The following is a 15,299-nucleotide window of genomic DNA, read 5'->3' on the forward strand; positions in this document are numbered from 1 at the left end:
TAAAGCTAAGTGGCCCCAAAGTTGCCAAGGAACTGTGGTTGGCAGCTTAGTTAATGACACATCCTTTGTTTTTCTAAGTCTCACTATCTATTTATTATTCAAAGACGTTTGGAGTTGGAAGGGACCATAATTAGAATGAGCAGCAACTCTCACTGAGTGCAGACAACCTCTCTAGAGCATTCCTGAGAACTGAGAGCCCTCCAAGCTTCTCAGAAATGTCCATCAATATGGAGCTCAGCGGCCTTATAAGAAAAAGGAACCAAAAAGCAATTCCTTATGAGATACCCATGTTAGATGCTAAGTTCACCAGGTCTTGAGCATTAATTGGCTGCAGCCCTTCTTGGCTGCAGAGCTCAGCTAAGGGTGTGGGGGGAGGGGGCTCATTTGTCTCTGTCCGTGGTCCTTCACTGAGGTCTTTGCTCACGATGGCCCCTGTGCAGTTTCTTCTGCCCCTGGAATGCTGGCGAACGAGAAAGGAGGGGGAAGGAAAAAGGGATGGAGAGGAGAAAGAGACAGAGACAGACACTCCTGGAGAAACACTACTGTTCTGACATGGTTTTCAAATAATTGCAGTTACCAAGGAAGAAAATCGTTTTCCTGTGGAAAGCCAAGAGAACACTTGCATCCCCTTCACCACCCACAACGCTGTGTTTGTGAGCACAAGGCTGTCAGCCTGTGGCTTTGTTATGTTCCAGCTCCTGTGTGGAGACTTGGCCCTGCACAGGTCTTGGGTACAGGAGAACGTCCAGGATCCCAGCTTTCGTGGCTGCGTGAAGCTGCTTCCAGTCTCCGCAATGGGGCTTAGACTACGGCCAACTGCCACACCGCCATCACCAACTAGAAAGGCTAAGAGATCAAACTGGAGACTGAGTTCTAATCTTGGTTCTACATTCGCAGGCTGTGTGACCGTAAACAAGCATCTTTCCCTCTCTGGCTCTCAGGTACCTCAACTTCAAAGTGAGGGAGCCAGGCTAAGTGGATTGGAGGTCATCCACCCCTCCTCTGACATTCTGAAAGCCCTCAGGCCAATTTTTGAATCAGGAGTAAAAGAAATGACCATATTTCCATTTAAAATCACCAAGGAAACGTTTCACTGATACTAGACAACTACTCGGCCAAGCAGCAAAAATTTAGGAATATAAGTTCTTTAGCATAAAAAATATACCTTTGTTTCCCATAGAGTAAGCCACTGACCATCCAAGGCCTTCTATGTTCATTGCTTTACCCACCTTCTCATCACAGCAACCCTAGGATGCAAATATGTTCCTATCCCTAATTTGCAGAAGAGAAACTGAACTCCAAGGAAATGAAGTGACTTGTTTAAGGTCACCCAGAGGAGCTGGCACTCTACACACTACCTGTATGAGATCACATAATCTCCACTCTAGTGGGCTGCCACTCAAGGGTCATTTTGAACATACAACCAGATAAGACAAGTCCCACTGTCCTCAGGGGAAATGCCCAGGCTCCCCTGTCCCCTCTCCAAGGGCTCTGTCCTGACTTCCTGGATACCAAGTTCCCACTAAGCCTCATTATCTACTTATTATTCAAAGACGTTTGGAGTTGGAAGGGACCATAATTAGAAGGAGCAGCAACTCTCACTTCATGCAGACAACAAGTTGTGCTTTTTTTTTCCCCTGGAATATTGGTGATACCAAGCTTCAGTCCCCAGCAGAGAAACCTAAGGCTGGTGTGTAATTAGGAGGCCCCTGATTTCTGTTGTGACTTCAATAACAAGCACTCTGATACCTGGGGAAATCATTAACACGCAGAGAGGCAACAAGGCCTGCTCAGGACTCATGCTAGAGAACGTCCAGAGGGAGCAGGAGGGAGGCGGTCCCTTCTCAGGAAGCGTGCTGCTGCTTCCGAGGTCAGGTCTAAGACTCAGGACCAGACTCGGGTCAAGGAGGGGAGCTCTGGTCTGTTTCCAGCCCTCCTGCCCAGGAAAAGCTACTCTGTTTTTGGTCTATTTCTGCCCAACCAGGGAAAGGTCTCTTAGAGTGTTAGGTCTCAGAGCTGGAAGGGACTTGAAGACCCTGGGTAAAGGCCACCCCTTGTCAACTTGTGCCAACTCTGGACAGCTGTCAACGTGAGGGAGAGTTTTCTTTGATTGAGATGAGATCTGCGTCCCTGAGACTTGTACCTCTTTGTCTTAGGCATTCTCCTCTGCTTAGACATTCACCGAGCCCATAGTCACTGAAGTTTGTGTTCTGTGTCAGAGGCTGGGTGCATTTCTGGGGACACAATGGTGAACAGTCCTCGTCATCAGCGGGGACAGGGACACTTCTGACACTCCCCAAGTCTCGTCCTCGCCCGTGAAGAAACTATAACACATATGGTTTCCTCAGTTGTTTCTTTTAGGACACGGTTCTGGTCACTCACCCATTTGTCATCTCAGAGTTACAAACCTGATACCCACGTCGGTTCCCTGGGAGACATGACCATGTCCCACCTCACACACATCTGATGCCCAAACTCACATGCTTTTAATTCAACCTGTCAAAAGACAGTCCGTGGGTACCAACAGGCCCCGAGGGGCCACCTGTGAATAAAAACAGGCGTAGGTTTTGCCTCCCTGGAGCTTTCAGTCTGCTGAGAGCGAGAGGCACTCATCAAACAGGCATGGACTAAATATATCAGGGGCCCTGGTGCCAGGTGAGATGGTGGAAATGAGCAGGTGTGATGAGGGAGGGTGATAAGTAGGGGGAGGGAATGGACCCAGTCAGGGATATGGTGTTGGAGGGGGCTCCTGGGAGTCGGGGGGGGAGACGAGCTTTAGGTCAAGACTTGAAGGCTGAACAGGTGCAGCCATGTGATATCCCAGCAGGAGGACAAGCACAGGGAGGCCCCACGGTGACCACACAGACGGTCTTATCCAGGTGTGGGCAGGGCCATGCCCCCTCTGAAGGCTCCAGGGCAGGATCTGTCCTAGGCCTTCCTCCCAGCTTCTGTTAGTTCCTTGGCTGTGGCCCCAGAACCCCAGTCTTCCTGTGGAGTCCTCCCTGTGGGTGTGTCTGTCTCCACACCTCCCCCCTTTTTATACGAACACCAGATGTTTTGGATGGGGGGCCCACCCTACTCCAGCATGACCTCATCTGAATTACATCTGCAAGGCCCCTCTTTATCAATAATGTCACAACCTGAGACACTGAGGGTGAGGATCGCAATGAGCAAATTCGGGGTGGGGGAGACACAATTCAGCCTGCAATGCCTTCCAATCCCACGTGTCTTTGCCTAAAGGGAGCAGGCACATAATGAGGCTCTAAAGGACCTGGACCACGACAGGTGTCACGCCCCCTCCCTCCATTCCGTACCACCTGCCAGCCTCACCCCTGTGTCCCCGATGCCCGAGGCTCTGCTTCCAGTCCTAGGGTCATCCTATATTAGCGACAGCGTGGGGCCCACTCTCTCCACGGAGAAAGAGAAGCAGAGCAGAAGCCCTCATCCCTTCCAGAGGAGGCGGGTGAATATTTCATACAGTGCAACGGAGTGGAATTCCGTACAGCCACCTTCTGCAAATGCAACATGACACCTCATAATGTGGCAATATCAGTACAGATCCGGCCTCGCAGCAGCCCTAACCCTCCCGGTAATTCCTTCCATATTGTGCTCATGTTACTGTAAATACAATCGCCAAGCTCAGGCCTTCGCCATGGCCAGCCGATCTGGGGGATCATCCCCATTTCTATAGCAGAGAAGACTGAGGACCACAGAAGGCAGCAACCGGGCAATCAGGCAACCGGTGAATGCAGCAGAGAAGAAAGCAGGGAAGGAATAGGCAAGGTTGCTCCCCATTCCACATGGGGAAAGACGTGGGGAGCAATACAGAGGGGCTTAGTGGGTTGAGGCATTGGGGGGGTAAGGTGGAGGAGGAGTGAGGAACAGATGTAGTTGGACAGGAAAAAAGCTCGGTGCTGGGGTACAAGCAGGAAAGAAATGGGACCCAAGGAAGTCATTAGTGATGGATGGACTTGGGCAAGAGGTGAGTGGGTGCTGGGGGAAGGAGAAAGCCAAAGTCAAGCCTCCACAGGGGCAGCAGTGGGTGTTTGCAGAGAGAGGTCCCACACCAGAGGCAAGTGCTTACATGCTTCCTCCTTGGGCTGAGTTAATGAAGCTGGGGTGGGTGGGGTCCACCAGTGCCAGAAGCTAACAGGCTGGTGGAGATCTGACCCCTTGAGGAGAGGAACTGCTCGAGAAAACAGTCATCCCAGAAAAAAAAGGGAGGCTGAAAGATAAATGCCTGTGAACTTTATTTGGGGCACCTGGTTGCAGCCATGCCTGAAGGCCTACTACTAAAGTCTTCAACCAGATGATCCAACAAAGACCCTCTTTCCTTTAAGCTAGCCTCTACCTCCAAGGGTCCTGCCTGGCTCAGGTGATCTGGCAGTATTGTAAAAGGAGGGATTCACTTGTAATTGGATCAACCAGCATTTTCATCACAGCTCTGCATGACCTTGCATAAGACACACCACTCTCGGAGTCTATTCTTTCACACCCATGATCTCCCAGAGAGAAGAACGAAATAAAATAATACCTGTAAAAGAGCCTAGATTATACTAGATACACCCAATCAATGGGAGGTTACCTTGAATTCTCCCCCCAGCCCCCACTTTCTGGTCCCGGTATCCTAATGAGGAAAATGTGGATCTTAGCGTTGATGAGCCAGTATGTCCCATACCCGGTAGTGTCTTATACTGTCACGCTTTTCCCCACCCTTTGAAATATTAATAAAAGGCAATCATCCTGGGTGATCTTGCCCAGTGACATAACTTCCCAGGGCCTCAGTTTCCTCAAAGGTATAGTGAAGACATTAACATTACCTACCACATGGGATCATTGTGAAACTGAGGTAATGAACATAAAGTCTCAGAACAGGGTCTGGGACATAATAAGTGCTCAATAAATGCTGTTTAGTGTGTTGGTGGTGGTAACCCTAATAACGAATATCATTATCATTGAGCACCTGCTCCGGCCTTACTTATGCATTACCTCCCTTAGACCTTGGCGACACAGCTCTGGGAGGCGGGTGAGGACGTCCCAAAGGCACAGATGGGGAAACGGCTCAGAGAAGCTGAGCCGCTCACCTCAGTGTTCGGGCTGGGATTGAACACGTGTGCCCCCACCCAAGCCCCACATGTGTGAGGGCCACACGACATAGCCGCCCCAGGGTGGCACCCCCACCTGCATCCAGCCCGCCACGATCCCCGGACTTAGAAAGGCATCTTTTTGGCACTCGGCGGTGCAAGCCCTCCTGAGAATCTTCCCGAGTCTGCTTCTCGAGCCATTTCCCTCTTAAGCACACTTTCTGTTCGTGCGAACGAAACCCACTAAATGGTATGGTGTCTGCTCTAATTATAGGCTCCCCAGCCCGTGCCAAGTGGAAGTTGGTTAATGTACACTTGAGTAGATTTCAAGTCAGATTTTGTGAGTCCCCAGCATGAGGGAAGAGGGCCAAATTCTCCTTTGGAAGAAAAATAACAGGAGATGCTGGCATCATGTGCATGTTCCCAGTTCTCCTCCGGCTGGAGCAGGTGATGCCTTTTGCTTCCCAAGCTTCTTATCCTTCTGGCCCTGCCCTTTTCGGGGAGCTGGGGAACTGGGGAGCTGGGAGTAAGGCCTGGGCCAGGTGATTGCAGAGGGGCTGGGACAGAGAGGGCGGAGCAAAGTGGAAACAGTCCTTTGGAACCAGGGGAGACTGGATTCTGGGCACAGCGCTGCCTCATTTCAGCTTTCACTGCCTGCCTGAGCCTCAACCTCAGCATCTAGCAAATGGGGGTGCCAGTACTTTCCCCATGGTGATCCAAGGACGTATGTCACAGTGCTGACTCAACACTGATCCAATATTTACGTATGGCCTAGCTTGTGCTGCACTGTACCAGTTACTGCCACTACTAAGATGCGGCCCTGGAATCTTTAGAAGGCCTGGCCCCTCCGGGAGCAGGCTGTGGATACACATCTTGTCGTACACTGTGACGAGAGAAGAGAGGGCCCCACAGGAAGGGGGGACACCTGATCCAGAACTGGCACATCATGGAAGACTTCCTGGAGGAGGCACATCTAAACTGCCACCTCAAGGATTACTTGAATTAAGGAAAGGTGGACTCTTCATGTGGGAGGAGCCCATGCAAAGACCCAGAAAGGGAAGGAAACAGCAGGTAACAAAAATATCATTTAGAATGGCCAAAAATGGGAGTGTGCATGGGCAAAATAGGGCAGAAATATTTTTGAAAAATCATGGAATTCAATAGAGCCAGTCAAAATAACACTAATGAAGAAGAGTATGTAATGCGGGGATTATTCAGGAGTGCTTGGGTGAGTAACAAGTGGTGAGCAGTAATGACGTAAAAATAAAACAAGTAATATATGTGTGAACATGCTTTTAAAAAGTCTGGAAAGATATATATAAAAATGAGAACAAAACTTACCTCCTAGGGATGGGATTATAAATGTTTTCTTTAATTCCCCAATTTACTGCAATGAGCACGGACTGCATTTGTAAGCAGAATGTGGCCCTTTAGTGCAGACAGAGAGGTGGAGCGATCCCCTCATCCCCGCTGGGGGACGACGCCCGAGCATCGAGCACGGCGCAGAGCTGCGTGCGGACCAGCACAGAGCGGCCAGCCCTTGCTCAGCAACGCCCAGGCTCCTGCCGAAGGGACTCCAGCTCCCCAGTGCAGGGACCAGGAGTCCTTTCCTCTGGCTCTTTCACTCCCTCTTCCTACAGGTATGTGGGGAGGGGGCAACCTGTGGCCTGTGCGGACTGAGGCTACAGAGCTCCGCCAGGCGCACCTCCAACCTCCAAGGGCAGAGTCTGGGAGAGACACAGGCAGGAACTCAAATGGCAGTTAGAGTGTGAGCTGGGCTCTGCCCGGAGGAAGAGCAGTCACCCCGCCCTTCCAGCAGACACACACAGCACACGCACTCAGGTCACCCCCCCTCATACACACTCACATACCACACAAGCTAACCAACAACACATGCATATATACACTCACAACACACTTAACACACACTAAAAAATCATGTCAGCTCACCGACAACATACACAGATACATTTACACACGCTGGACCCACAAAGCTCATCAAGAACAGATCACCTACACACTCACACCTATTCACACACACACTCAGACACACCCCTGAGTCCGAGTGGTGTTCAGTCAGGGCTTCCCCCCTGGATTCTCTTGTTTTCCGACGTCCCTGATGTCTCCATCCTAATCCTGGCCCTGGACGGCTCTGGCCACGCTCAGCTCTCGGGCCCCCAGCCTCCCGCTCAGCACCTACAGGCCCTTTGGTAAGTGATGCTTTCCTGCGAGCCCCTTGCTCACGAACTTGCAGGGCTCCACTTATCTACAAGATCAAGTCAAAGTCACGTCTGGGGCTGCAACATCATTGCTTCTCCCACGGGTCATAACCTCACTCGCTCCAGTGTCCCAGGCGCAGCGCTCAGTGCTGAGCGGGCACCAGCAGTGCTGCCCGTCGAGGTGGCCTCTCCGCCATTCGTTCCTCAACGCGGGCGGTTTGCCCCGCTCAGGCCGCTGCCCCTCACCTCCCGTGCTGGCCCTGCAGGACTCACAGTGTATTTGTTCCCAGTTTCCCTGGGCTTCCACAGCTTTCTAACCAGAAAAGCACTCAGCAGCCACACGTGAGTGTGCTGGACTACACCGCGGGCATTCTGCATTTACGACACTTCACTGAAGCCTCACAGGAACTCTTCGCAGGAGAACGAGAGGCCAGGAAAAGACTTGTGCACCTGAACGGAGTGGGCATGGCTTAATCACAGCCAGACTGAGAGCTGGTTATAGTCAGACACTGTGATGAGCGATTTACATGCATCATTTTACTTAACATAAATAGCAACCCTACGAGGCATTATCTCCATCCCATATTACAGGTAAGGAAGGTCCCAAGAGATGAAATCACATGCCACTACAGTGGGTCTAGCAGTGGAGACTCAGGGCTACTCTCGACATAAATCCAATTCAAAAAAAAAAAAAACAAAACAAAAAAACCATAAGCCATATAACAGAGAAGTCATCAGGCATGGCTGTATCCAGGCAGTCAGGTGTCTGTCCTCCATTTCTTGGCGCACTTTCTTTTGTGACAGTTTTGCTCCCAGGAAAACTCCCCCTCCTGGATGTAAGATGGCCAAAAGAACTCTCTGTGTACCCCAAACCAACTCAGCAACCACTGCAGAAACCCAAAATAGTTGGACCAACTTGGGATTATGTGACCATCTCACCCACTCTCTGAACAGAAGGATTAGAATGTACTATTGTAGAAGAGGGCCATTCGCATGAAAGAAGAATAAGACTCTTTACCAAAACCCACCGAGCCGATGTGCAGCGAAATCCAGTACACAGGGATTTGACCCAACACCGCCTCGCTCTCGGCCTGCGTGTTAACCAGTCGCTCCCTCTGTTTTGATTGCCTCTCTCTAATTCCCTGGCCCTGAGCTGACCCCTCTCAGCGTCCCCTCCTGCAGCCCTCGGCACTGAGCGCTGGTACTTAACAGTCATGCCAGCTGAGTGATGGATGGCGGCTGCCGCGAAGGCTCTTCAAAGGGGATGGGCAGCTGCCGGTTTGGAATAGACGCTTCTGTAGGGACGAGGCCCAAATGCAAACGCACACCGTGGAGCCACGTTGGGTTTTTCTGTGCGGGCCCCTCTGTCCCCCTGCCCAAGGGCTGTGAGCAGAGCAGAATAGCCCAGGTTGCTGTGGAAGGCAGAAACCTTAGCAGAAATGAAATCGTGTGTTGATCCTCCAGCCCAATAACTGTGCGCCCCCTTCTATTCTCAGAATGTCAGCTCTGGATGACACCCGAAGTGGCTTCTTGTCCCATCTTTCCATCAAGCAAAGTAGGCGCAGACAGGGAGATGCCTCACCCAAAGCAGGCATAGCCAGGGAGTGACAGCAAGGCTAGAACTCGTGATAGGAAAGAGAAAGAGAACTGATATTAACTGTGCGCCTACTGTGCGTCAGGCCCATGCAGAGGGCTTTAGCAGAGTGATAGCTGCTTGTTCCGACCACAGGGCAAAGCGTTAGGGACACGCCTGCAGAAAAGAGTCTGAGTCCTATACTCAGGCCCAGCTTTGCAGTGTGCCCTTGCCCAAGCCCCTTCTTATCTGGGACTCAGTTTCCCCATTTAGAAAACAGAACTGAAGGCCCCGAGGCTGCTTCCATCTCAGCGTTCCAGATGGAGTGATAAAGGCCCTCCCTGGAGTAAGGGGTCCCCTCCAAATGCTTTTTAGCTGCGAGAGCCCGAGCTGGAGCTTTGACAGAGGGGAGGGTAGCCTTGCCTTAACTAAGAGGATAGTCCTCGATTAGAGACCAAGCCCCTCCCGAGGCAGCTCCTGCCAGCCCCTCCGCCCCCCACGTCCAGCCTCTTCTCTCACACTTTGCACCCAGCCAGTCTGGAACATCGGAACTTCTAGGAACAATTCCAACCTGTCCCACCCCCAGGCCTCTGCCTAGGCTGTTCTCTCTACCTGGGGTTCCTTTCCTCCCCACCCATTCTCCCCTGCCAACTCCTACTCACACCTGTTTTTAAATTGATTTTAGAGAGAAAGGGGAAGGGAGAGAAGAGAGAGAAAGAGAGAAACATTGATTTGTTGTTCCACTTCTCTGTGCATTCGTTGGTGGATTCTTGCATGTGCCCTGACGGGGGATCAAACCCACAACCTTGGCTTATCAGGACGACGCTCTCACCAACTGAGCTACCTGGCCACGGCCATCACACTTCTGTTCTTGCTAGGACATCACTCCCTCTTTCCTCACTTCACCCCAAATTTGTGTAGGAGCCCTCGCCCCTGTGCAGCCCCAGGACCCTCTACTCCCCCCATCAGAGCACTTTTTTTAAGCTTTTAATTTTGCAATCACAATTGACATTCAACATTGTATCAGTTTCAGGTGTACAACAAAGTGTTTGGACATTTATATAACTCACAAAAAAATCCCCCAGTAAGTCTAGTACTCACCTGAGACCATTCACAGTTACTACCGTGGTGCTGACTGCATTCCCTATGCTGCACTCACCCTCCCTGTGCCTATTCCGTAACTACCAGTCTGTACCTCCTAACCCCCTCACCTTTCCACCCGCCTCCCAACCCCTATCCCAGCTGGCACCCATCAGCTGTTCCATCTATAGGCTTGTTTCTGTTTCTTGGTTGGCTTGTTTTAGACTCCACATAGAAGTGAAGTCGTGTGGCGTTTGTCTTTCTCTGTCTGACTTATTTCATTTAAGACAATACATCCCAGGTCCAACCATATAGGCACAAGTGGTAGGATTTCATTTTTTATAGCGAACTGATATTCCATGGCATATATGCACCTCGTCTTCTCTATCCATTATCTTTGGATTGGAGCATTTAAATCATTTACCCTTACAGTAATTATAAATGGTGATTATGTAGTGATTGCCATTTTATTGTGTTCTGGTTGTTTCTGTCGTCCTTCTCTGTTCCTTTCTTACTCTCCTGCTCTCTTCTTCTCTCACATGCCGATGGCTTTCCGCAGGGCCGTGTTGAGAGTCCCTCTCAGGGCACCTTCCACTGTGTTGCGCTGTCCCATCAACTTGTCTGTCTCCCCCCCCCCCGCCCCGACTGTGAACTCCTCGGAGACAGGACTGAGTCGGATCTCAGCTGTAGCCCAGGTTCCAGTGCTGTCCCGGCCACTTCTTAGTGATATGACCTGCAGGAAGCCAATTCACCCAGCCAGGCCTTATTGCCTCACCTATAAGCCAGGAAGAATGAAGAGCTCACGTGAAGTTGCTCCGGGGTCCGAGTGAAGTCAGGTTTACAGAGAGCTCAGGGCGGGGGGTGGGCAGGGAGGAGGGGACAAGTCACATTCTCGGTGGTTTTTAAGAGGCAGATGGTTTACAATGCCATCCGGACTGTCTGTCCCTCCAGGTATCACGTCTCCTCCGCTTTTCTTAGAGCCGCACCGAGCCTCCTGTGGATTGCTCTGGGGCTCCTAGAATGCTGTATTGTACGACTCCTTTAATGCATAGTGAACTCCAAGAGAGAAGTGTCCTTGGCACCCAGCATGTGGTAAACACTCGGCAGATACTGAATGAATGAATGAATGAGTAAGTGAGTGAATGAATGAATAAACGATGACACCATCCAAAGGGGCTAGTCTGCCTGCCTCTCACCTGAGTAAAGGTTGAACTACTTTAATCCCCTTCTAGACTCCTAAATCAGGCACAGGGTGACCTCTCTCACAAAGCCCAGGCCAAGGTCATGGCAGGGAAAGGGGCGATAAGGAAAGCAGGGGGGCTGGGAAGGGGCTGCGGGTCTGAGCTCATTGGAAATGCGGAGAGAATCCCAGGGCGGCTGCCTTCTCTGGCAGGGAGCGCGGGAAAAGACAAGAAAAATGAAGCCACCGCAATCTCATTTTCTGAGGCCTGCAAGTCAGCCAGGAAATAGCTATTATTCCATCGCTCTGTCGGTATTAAGTTATTTCCTTCACTAAATACGGGAATGTTCATGAATATCTATTGAGTCCCAGGTACGACACCTCCTGGCTCTGAGGCTGAGCCACTCTGCCTCTACATTCCTCCAACAACACCCCTCAATCTTGCTCTGAAGTGAAAGACAATAGTATTTTAAATTGGTTAATAAATCTCAGGATTGATGCTCCTCGAAGGCCCGGGAACTTCGTCTCTATTACTCGAATAAAAGGGATCACATTTTACCCACTGCCAGGTTGGGAATTTGGGAGAGTGACCTGAGCCAGCTGCTCCCACCTCTCCCCGGGGAGGGGCGGGACAGAGCTCTCCAGACCCGGGGTCAGAAGGGGCCCTTTTGGCAGCTGGGAAATGCTCATTTTTCTAGCCAATTTGGGCCAGTTGGACATCTCAGGCCACTTTGATTCTGATGTCTTTGTACTCAGCCAGTTCCCCTGGATTCAAATAAAAGACTCGAAGCAAACCTCCAGGGCCTGTGGGGGTGCCTGGCACCCTTTTAAAAAGCACCTGGATAAAGATATGGATGGGGGTGTGCACGCGTCTCTCACTGTTTAGAAACTAACTCCAGGTGCTGGTTTATCCTCCACCTTCCCCGGGAGCGCAGGTGACCTTGGCATCCCCCTCAGCATGGAGAAAGCTTTGAAAAGCCCAGCTGATGGGGAACGGAAACGGTACCAAATCTTGCACCTACATTATGTCCTTTCCTTAATCCATCCTCACACCCTCCCTAAGAGGTGGAGACTCCAGTCGTTGTCCACAGAAAAGCGTATTCGTGGGTCAGGATGTTCCCTGTATACCCAGCACCCAACGCAGGGCTGTGACTCAGAAAATAGTGGCGGGACGGGCTGTGGTACAATGCCCCCGATTTGCAGATGGGCAAACTGAGGCTCAGAGTGGGCAAATGGTTTGTGTGGCATCACGTACTGAGCGTGGCCTGTCAATGATTCAGCCAGGACAGCCTATGCACCACGTGCCCAGGTACTGAGCCAGGTGCTGGAGGTTCAGGTGCAAACTGAAAAGACAGGGAGGCCACTCCGATGGAGCTCCCCATCTCGGGGCGGGGCTGGCAGAGAGCACTTGAGTGAACAAAGAGATAAGCAGGCCAGCTTTAGGTACAACTAACCACCAAGAGGAAATGAAGCCAGATTAGGGGGTGGACAGGCCTGGGAGCGGTGGCCTAAGGGAGTGGGGCTGTTTCTCGCCCTTTCTGCGGACCCTGGAAGGCAAGGGAGCTGAAGCGTATCTCTGAGACCCAGCAAGGTCTTTGGGGGCAGAACTACACCTGATTAGTGCCCAACCCAAGACCTGGCTCACTGCTCACACTCAGTATTTTGGGGGAATGGGTGAGTGCAGGGTTTTCGTTATTATCAAGAATGCTCTTCTTGTGATTCCCATATCCCTTTACCAGGGCTTCCCTCAAAACCCCGTTCTGGGCTTGGTGACTGTCTCAAGCCAATAACCTACTAAGTCCAGCCGATGAGAAACCCTGGCCAGGGGACAGCATTTCCCAACCCTGTCACATACATCCCAGTCCTCCTTGTTGGTCCCTTCACCTCTGATCTCACTCTCTCAAACCCATCCCTGCACAGCAGCCATAAGGACACCTCAAAGGCACCGAGTGATCATGTCACTTGCCACCTGGAACCTTCCAAGGCTCCTGCTGCTCTGAGGGCCAGATCGAAGGCCCCGCCTGCAGGATCTTCCACACCAGCCTCACCTGGCCCTTCCCCTGCCCTCACCTGCTCCCGGCCACCACGACCGAGCCCCCCCGCCAAGGTCTTCCATGCCTTTGTACCCACTGCTTCCTCCTCCTGGACTGGCTTCTCCTCCTCCTGTCACTGTTCCGCACCACCCTGGGAGCTCTGATTCAAAAAAACTCAGATGAGGAGTGACCTCATCCAGGTAGCCTTCCCGGATCTCCAGAGAGTGTTTGCTGCCTCCTCTGGGCTGCTTCTACTGCCTGAACTCTCTCCATTAAAAGGCCAGCCCCGGATCAAACCCCTTGTTTCTGTTGCCAGGTTTCCCACCCCCCACCCCCGGCAACAGAAACAAGGGGTTTGATCCAGGGCTGCTGTGGAGAGAGACCCTGAGAACAAACGGTCAAATACTTGTCATCCAGAGAGAGGCCTTTGCTAAGTTTTCATTATATAACCTTGGACTTGGGAAAGACCGGGGCCCTGTCAAACTAACCATTCTCTTTCCCAATCTTTCACAGGCTTGTACGAAGCCTTTCCCCAAACCAGTCGTTTCCTAGATCTTCAGGGGTTCTGTGTCCGTAACTGATCCAAACCTTTTCCTAGGCCAGGCTCTGCCAGTCAGGGTCACCAGGTCACCTCCTACTGTCCGTGCCCAAAGTAGAAGCACCTCCTCCGTGCTGTCTTGGCTTCTACTGGGCCTGCTCCCAGCAGCGGAATTTCCCCACTCCTCCCCCAGATAATCCCGTCACCGAGCCAGACCAGACTAAGTCCCTTCAGGGAAGGATGCAGTGGTTCCCTGGGGAGCCTTTCAACGCTGTGTCTTCCTAGTGAATGCGGTTTCATGTCCAACTCCATTCGCTCCCTCCCTTTATTTATAACTAGCTACCTACGCTAACACTTCTCTGTCTGTTTCTTGTCCTCAGAGTGAGACAATGAGAATGTCTCATACTTACTTTTTATCCCAGCACCCAGCAGGGGCCCCACATAGAGGTGCCAGCAGTCACTGTCAGTGAAACGATTTCTCTTCATCCATCAGGAGAGATTGATTACAAAAAGGCCCCCATTCTCTGCCCTCCCTGAGTCCACATCCTGTGCAATGTGACTTTGAATCTCTTCCCATCAAAAGACGAAGAAGACGTGCCCCCACCTCTAGAAGCTGGGCTGGCCATGCGATTTGCTCTGGCCAGTAGAACGAGGCAGACATGACCTAACTGGCCTGTTAACAATGTTTTTCTCATCATTTAGGCCAGTTCTGACCTTGCACCTTAAGAGCTCCGTAGCTTGAACCCTTTACCATGCTGCCAGCCCCCAGACAAGCACATCCAGATCGGCCTGCTGGAGACCCCACGGGACATGTGACCTAGTCACCTCCACCACCCCAGCCAACCACCAGCCAACTACCAAACATGGAAGCAAGGCCATCCTAGGCCAGCCAGTCTCTAGCCAACTCACCAGCCTGCATGAGCAAGCCCAGCTGGGACCTGCCACGCCTAGCCCAGATCAGCAGAACTATCCAGCTAACGTGTGAGCAAGGAAAATTTATTAGCATGGATATGCTTCTGAGACTATGTGGCTGCTTGTTATGTCGCATATCATAGCAGTGGATAACCGGTACATTCATTGAACAGATCCGTCTCCCATGCCTAGCCCTGGGTGTTTGGCACATCACCAATTCCGATCTCTCCTGGAAACTGCCCCCACCCCAAAGACCCAGAATACCGGGGTCTCTTTGTGATTGGCCAAAGCACAAGTCCCAAAGCTGTCTCCAATGGACCAGAGGGAAAGCGACCCCCAGCTGACCGAGTGAACTATTGCCACAGGTGAGATGGAGGAGCTGAGCACCACGGTTCTTTCGGAAAAATCTCACAGCCTGGCAAAGGCCTTGGCCAGCGCGCTGAACTCCATCGAGGGAATAAAGCCAGACACATCACTCTTTTGGACAAGCAATTTTTTTTTTGCATAATTGACATTTCTTGGCATATTCTCTCCTTCTCTGTGCACAGCCTTCCTTTCATGTCACTCATGCGCGTACCAGACACTCGGAGGTGACTTCCCTTGAAAAGAGAATGCCAAAGGGACCTCTGGCTTCCTACCCTTAAATATTCCACTTGTTATTAATTCCCCGAGGAGTCTTC

Source organism: Desmodus rotundus, chromosome 7 (genome assembly GCF_022682495.2).
Source record: "Desmodus rotundus isolate HL8 chromosome 7, HLdesRot8A.1, whole genome shotgun sequence".
In the NCBI taxonomy this organism is placed as follows: Eukaryota; Metazoa; Chordata; class Mammalia; order Chiroptera; family Phyllostomidae; genus Desmodus; species Desmodus rotundus.